This window comes from Zingiber officinale, chromosome 2A (assembly GCF_018446385.1).
Source record: "Zingiber officinale cultivar Zhangliang chromosome 2A, Zo_v1.1, whole genome shotgun sequence".
Taxonomy (NCBI): domain Eukaryota; kingdom Viridiplantae; phylum Streptophyta; class Magnoliopsida; order Zingiberales; family Zingiberaceae; genus Zingiber; species Zingiber officinale.
Genome location: NC_055988.1, coordinates 2,479,795 through 2,485,657, shown reverse-complemented (window position 1 = coordinate 2,485,657; position 5,863 = coordinate 2,479,795).

The following is a 5,863-nucleotide window of genomic DNA, read 5'->3' as shown; positions in this document are numbered from 1 at the left end:
CGTGAGGGGATCGAATTGCTTCGGCCCTCGGTCCTCTGGGTGGCTGCTGAGCGGTGTGCTGTTTCCGCTCGGCATGAACAGGTGCGCGCTCGGCTGGAGTTTCCTTTTTCCGAGCGGCTTGCGCTTCTTCCACATTTATATTTTCGTTGGCCCGATGTAGCATGTGATCATAATCTCGGGGCGGCTTTCGGATGAGCGACCGGAAGAAGTCCCCATCCACAAGGCCTTGCGTGAAGGCATTCATCATCGTCTCCGATGTGGCCGTTGGGATATCCATCGCCACTTGGTTGAATCGCTGAAACCACCGTTGAGCCGATCCCGAGAGGGTGGTAAGGAAAACTCTACACTTTACTCCATTTGTGTACTGATGGAGCGTGGCTGTATTATCGAACTTACCCAGATGATCATCTGGGTCCGTTGTTCCATTGTATTCGCCGATCGTCGGAGGCACGTAGTGCTTGGGTAGAGGGTCTCGTAGAATAACCTCCGAAAATTGGCGATTGATCCGCTCGGGGGAGGAGTCCGCTCGGGGAGCTTTCCCCTTCCTGTCATCCCGCCTTGGCATTTCATCTGAGGAAGATCCTCTATCTCTTCGGGCTGGTATGGCTTCAGGGGTGCGAAATAAGGCCCGATGGAATGCGACGGTGGTTGGAGGTGCTTCCGCTCGGCCACCAGACGCAGATGTTGCTTGTTGCTCCGCCCGCTCGGCGGATGCTTTTTGTTTTTGCTCCATGAGTTTGGCGGCCCTCATCTCGACCAGAGCCTCGAGTTCTTCTGTTGAAAGCGTCACCGTGTGTTGTCGTCCAGCCTCGTCCATTGCCTCCGTCGGATGCGGGAGCGTTCCACAGACGGCGCCAATTTGATCTGTCCGAATCAAGAGTCGATGGGCCTGGCGCGGCGCTCTGCTGGATCCTCAGTGCTCGGCGAACACAACAAAACCGAGCCGGGAGGGGTATCCCGGCGACGGTCCTCCGACGCTCAAGTCAGGTAAGTGGTGGAGAAAGTGGCTGCCAAATTCGTATTCTGCGTACCTTCGGCGAAGTAATAGCCTCTTTATATAAGACGGAGAAGGAACCGATGCACGCCCACCGAGGTGCGTACGTGTCAGCAACCCATACCACGGTATGCACTTGTCAGAGAGCTTACCTGACACCATGCTGTCACAGTCCGAGCATGTTCTTTGATGGGACGGCAGGACCACCCGTTGTCAGACTAGAAGTATGGCACAGCCATACGACTTGACGGCTGTCAGAAGATGTCCCCGTCTTTTACCCACCGTCTGACTGGGGTGCCTGGCCCGTCGAGCGGGCGATGAACGTCGTCCGGACGGCATTGATTCTTTGCGCCGCCCGGGCGGCACCTCCTTCCGCTCGGTTATTACGCACTGCTTTATTTGAGCGTCGGACCCCTGGTCCTTATCAGGGTGCCTTTTACTATCAGATTTCTCTTTCTTCTGAGTCCGGTCGGCTCGCCCTTTTCCGGCGAGCCACTGGACCCTTTGACCTCCCCTCAGCGCTGACTCCTTATGGGGCTCTGGATTTTTACCGCCGGATCAATACTCATAAACAATATTTTTTTTAAATATTATCATTAATCCAAAAAATACTAATAAAGAGCGGTTATTTGAAAAATAATTATCTTTTATAAGAAAAAAACAAAAAAAACATTATATTTAAAGTGTTGTGTATAAACCTTTTTGTTACAGTGACAAGATAAAGACTTTCTCATTCATATACATTCATAATATTTATAGTTATGGTTCAATATAAAAAAAAAAAAAATATGGAACCGTCACATCAGCTGCCCCTCTAGAGTCGGTCTCACGGATATGGAGGGAGGTAAATGCAGGTACACAGATGAAAAGTGCATAGCGGAGACGTTAACCCCAGGCAGTGACACCCCGGGGATCGACCCCTGGACCTTTCAGCCACAGAACCATGCACTCCCCATCTGTGCTACGCCCTGGGGATTAGTTATGGTTCAATATAATATAGATTAGTCGAGGTCAGATCCTCTGATCTAGAAAATTCTGGGCTAAAAGAGTCTCTCTTCATTTATTGGGTGAATGAATTAGATCCCACCTATTAAATAGGTGGGATCCAGTTCATCTAACCAATGAATGAATAGGGACCAGAGATGATCCAAGGATCCTGGACTAGAGGATCCTGCCCAGATTAGTTATGTTATTGTGAACTTTTCAATGTATAACTAAATTCTCATTTAAATTGAAAATAATTTTTCATTCATTTTTTTTTTCAATACATGTAGCTTACCATGTTTGTTACTTAGTAATATGTTTCGAATAAGATTTGGGGTTTGGTTGACTCAGACACTGGGTCAACTTTGTTTGCTTGTGTGATCGGTTGCTTATTGGGTCAATCGCTCTTGAGCCAGTTGCTGGTTGGATCAACTACGGATTGGATCGGTCATTGTCGCCAAGGGAGGAGCAAAGCTCTAGGTCGCGAGACTACATCAAAGAGAACGAGTTAGAAAGGGCTCAAGAAAGCAAAGGGTTAGTGCAACATTCGTGTCGATTCTATGCTTGAGGTTCACCTTATATACAACAAAGGAGGGGAGGAATAACCGAGGGCACGATCTCCTCGTTCTTGAGTCATGTCCTCCTCACTTTCGAGTTGTGCCCCACCCACGCTTCTCCTTTGCCTCTTTGAGCTCCACTAATCTACGATAGTCGAGATCGTGATATCGAGGGTGCAACCGAGTTGAGCCTCTATTTCCTTAGACAAACTCGACTTTGAAAATCAGCCAACTGAGCACGTGCCCAAGCAAGCTGTCTCAACTTGGGTTGCCCTGGGCCCACAACCCAATAAGATTGGTTTTATGGCTTGTGCTCCTCTAATTTTTTTTATCAACTATCCAGATCTTACAACTTGATTAATTTTGAAGTAAATAGTCTGATTTTATATTCTGTCTGTCAAGTAAATCTGGGAAGCATTATGACTCTTGACGAGACATCTCAACTTCACCATTAGCTCAATTATTATAAATATTTTTGTGTGAGAATTGACCCTAATTATTTGATAACTACATCATGTCTTTTACCAACACATCAAATCCTAGGGACCAAGCTCCTTTCTCTTTGACCTATTAAAGAACAATTCATTATCCAATCACTGATAATTATCCACATGTCCATTTCTCCCATATATATATATATATATATATATATATATATATATATGAATGAACACTTGTAATGATAAAAGTTGTTATATTGTGTTTACATTTTTCATTTGCAATGTGGTGAGTATAAACTAAAAACATGCTATAAATTAATTCTATTTAAAATGATGATTACTCGACCATTCAATATTTTTTTGACTTGAATTTTTTTTAGAAAATTTTCAAAAATATTTCTTGCAAAAACTTAGCAAAATTTTATCAAAAAATATTTTTTTTATTTAAATAATTAGTCAAAAATATTTTTCTACTTGAAATCTTTTACTTAGAATTTTTTACAAAATTTTCAGTATTATCAAAATTTTTAAAGTTTTCAAAATTTGATAGAGTTATTTCAAAATTTTCTTTTCTTAGTACACTATTTTTATATGATCAAAGGGAGAGAAGGAAAAGTTTAAGTCTAGGTGGAGGTAGATTCAATTTTTTTATTTTTACACTTTATTACAGAATATATTATTTTAAACTTTATGTCTCTTTACCCTAGTTTAACTTGGGTTACTCACATCAAAAAGGGGGAGATTGTTGGAACCCCAAGGTTGTTTTGATGTGATCACCAAGTTATATTAGGTCTTGTGGTGTTTTAACCTTGTGTCTAAGTGTGCAGGAGCTTAGAAACATAAGAAGTCGAGCAAAAGACGCAGCTAACGAAATGGACGGCATGAGAGAGAGCCGACGGGCTTGGTGCATCTGAGGGGCGAGGTGCTGCGAAAGAGTACGCGGGCAAACGAGAAGGAAGCACACGACGTTTCCAAGGGACAAGAAGCTGGAGTGGAAGATTGCTTGAGAAGGCCGAAATTGGGTTCGGATGAGCCTTATTTCGGTTGGCCGAAATCACTCAAGCGAGCGGAGCTGGAGCGGAAGACCTGGACCAAGGTGAGAAGCACTAGAGTCGAGGGTCCGGACAGGAAAAAGTCAACCATGCTGACTTTAGTGGTCTGGGCACCCGGACCAGTCCGAGCGCCCGAAGCGATTTCGGGCGCCCGGAGCGATTTCGGGCGCTCGGAACCCGACTTTGACCATATAATGTTTGACCATGATCCGTTGCGAAGGGGATAACTTTTTATCCCCTTCCAGGCACCTAGAACCCTCCAGGCGCCCCGACTAAGGCTATAAATACAGCCTTGGCCCAGAAGCTAATCAATCAAGCAATCACTGTAACAACACTTGTGCACTCTTCTTTTAGTTTAGCTTCTCATTTCTGTGCTTTCACTGCTGTAAGAGGCTTCTCCGCCTGAAGGAGATACTTAGTGCGATCCATTCCTTGGATTAACAATCTCCCCGGTTGTAACCAAGTCAAACCCCGTGAGCCTCGTCTTTTTAGTTTCTTTCTTTATTTAATTTACACAAGTGTTCTTTTAAAAGTCCAAGAAGGGTATTTTGGTTTTATTTTTGTAAGGTTATTCAAACCCCCTTCTAGCCGGCCTCCAATGGTCCCCCAACAAGTGGTATCAAAGTCAGGACACTTAAGGAGGACTAACCACCGATCGAAGCAAAGACGATGGCCGAATCAAGCATATACCCGCCAAAGTTCGAGGGGGATTCGCTAGCTAGAAAAAGCGAATGCAGGTATTTTTTAAAATCGATTTCGATTTACTTCTAATAATGAAATTCGGTTTTATAGCACCGGAAGGTAAGGAAAAATACCAGTGGACGAAAAAAGAGCAGGTCGACTACATGGCAAACGGAAAGGTAAATTTCCATCTGCTGAGCTTCCTTCTGCCACAAGAAGTCAACCATATCGGCAACTACAACTCAGCAAAAGAGTTTTGGGAGAAGTTCCTTGAGATACACAAAGGGACGTCCGAAGCCAAGCTCGCGAGATGGGATTTACTTTGCAACCAGCTGACCAACCGACGGCTTGAAGAAGATGAAACAATTGCGCATCTCCACTCGAGGATTAAGGAGCTCATCACCGAACTATCGAATCTCGGAGAAAAGGTAAGTAACCGAGATTTGCTAAGGTACGCGTTAAATACATTCTCTAGGAATACGAAATGAGCTTCACTAGTAGATGTTTTTTATATATCTAAGGACTTAGAAACTATTACCTTAGAAGAATTATTTTCTACGTTTGAAGTTCATGAATCGAGATGTGCAGGTACGAAGGAGCCGAAGCACAACATCACCCTCAAGGCAACGAGAGACGAACATGAGTTAGAATCTTCTCTCGATGACGAGAAAATAGTAATGATAGTAAGACGCTTTAAAAAGTTGTTTAATTCAAGTAAAACTAACCATCCGCAAGGTAGAAAGAAAAGGATGATCAGGTGTTGCCATTGCAACGAAGAAGGCCATGTCAAAGACAACTGCCCCAAGATAAGCAACAAGACAACGACAAAGGAATGAAGTCTGTCCAAACAAACAAGTTCAAGACACTAAAAGTGAGGTGGGATGATATGTCGTCCGAATCGAAAGTCGAGGCCTTCTCCGGACTTGCATTAATGGCAAGTCATCAAGACGAGGACTACGATTCAAGCTTGTCTGAAATGAGCATCAAGAGTATCTATGAAGGGGGAGCTACGTCGGAAGAAAGCAGTATTTCACCACAGCTTTTGATTTAGCGCTTTCAACGAGAAAGAGTATCTATTAAGGTTTAACTTGAACCTTAATTTAGATTTAGCGCTTTCAACGAGAAAATTAAAGATTTAATTTTTGTATGAGGCTT